Source organism: Geospiza fortis, unplaced genomic scaffold (assembly GCF_000277835.1).
Source record: "Geospiza fortis unplaced genomic scaffold, GeoFor_1.0 scaffold485, whole genome shotgun sequence".
Lineage (NCBI taxonomy): Eukaryota > Metazoa > Chordata > Aves > Passeriformes > Thraupidae > Geospiza > Geospiza fortis.
In genome coordinates this window covers 1057812-1058671 of record NW_005054457.1, presented here as the reverse complement: position 1 = coordinate 1058671, position 860 = coordinate 1057812, and positions in this window count along the sequence as shown.

Below are 860 nucleotides of genomic sequence, written 5' to 3'. Positions count from 1 at the left end.
ATGCCCGGTACCGATCGGTGCCAGCCCCAGAACGCGCTGCAGAGCTGCACAATGAGCGGGAAATGCTCGGTACCGACCGGTGCCAGACCCAGAACGCGCTGCAGAGCTGCACAATGAGCGGGAAATGCTCGGTACCGACCGGTGCCAGCCCCAGAACGCGCTGCAGAGCTGCACAATGAGCGGGAAATGCTCGGTACCGATCGGTGCCAGCCCCAGAACGCGCTGCAGAGCTGCACAATGAGCGCTGTGCTCACCGACAGAGGAGCTGGGCTGCAGGAAAAGCGGCCTCCAGCAGCTGGGAGAGGCTCCCGGGACACCGCCCCGGTCCCACAGCGCTGCTCTCAGCTCGGGCTGCACTTAGCGGGAGCTTTTATAGGCATCCGAACCTTTTAAAGGATCTTTATTTGCCTTTAAAATCCGATTGTTTCTGCTGTGATAAGAGCAGCTGCAGGTTGTTCCTGACCAGGTCCGGCTGCATCTGCAGCACCTCCTTGAGCATCTCGTGGCCCCGCAGCGCCTCCCGAGCACGGCTCCCTGCTCCTCTCCTTCCCCTCACCTTCTCCGTGCTGCGCCGAATCCCTGGGGAGCAGCTCGGCTGTCCCGTCACCCCTCCCTGCCTTTGCCCCTGACGAGCGGGGAGCCCCGGGAGGGTCAGCAAAGACCCCCGGGCTGTGCCGGGTGCCAGGGGCGAGAGGCTCTCCCAGTGGGGTTATCCTTATTCTCATCTCCTTCTCCCGATCCTCCCCAGAGCCTGTCCGGGGCCTGACGGGCAGTTCTGCTCCACAGGCTGCTCCCAAAGGGGCAGTGCCGGCCCCAGCCCCGCTCCCGGGAGTCCCCACGCTGCTCCCCGGGGCCGAGGG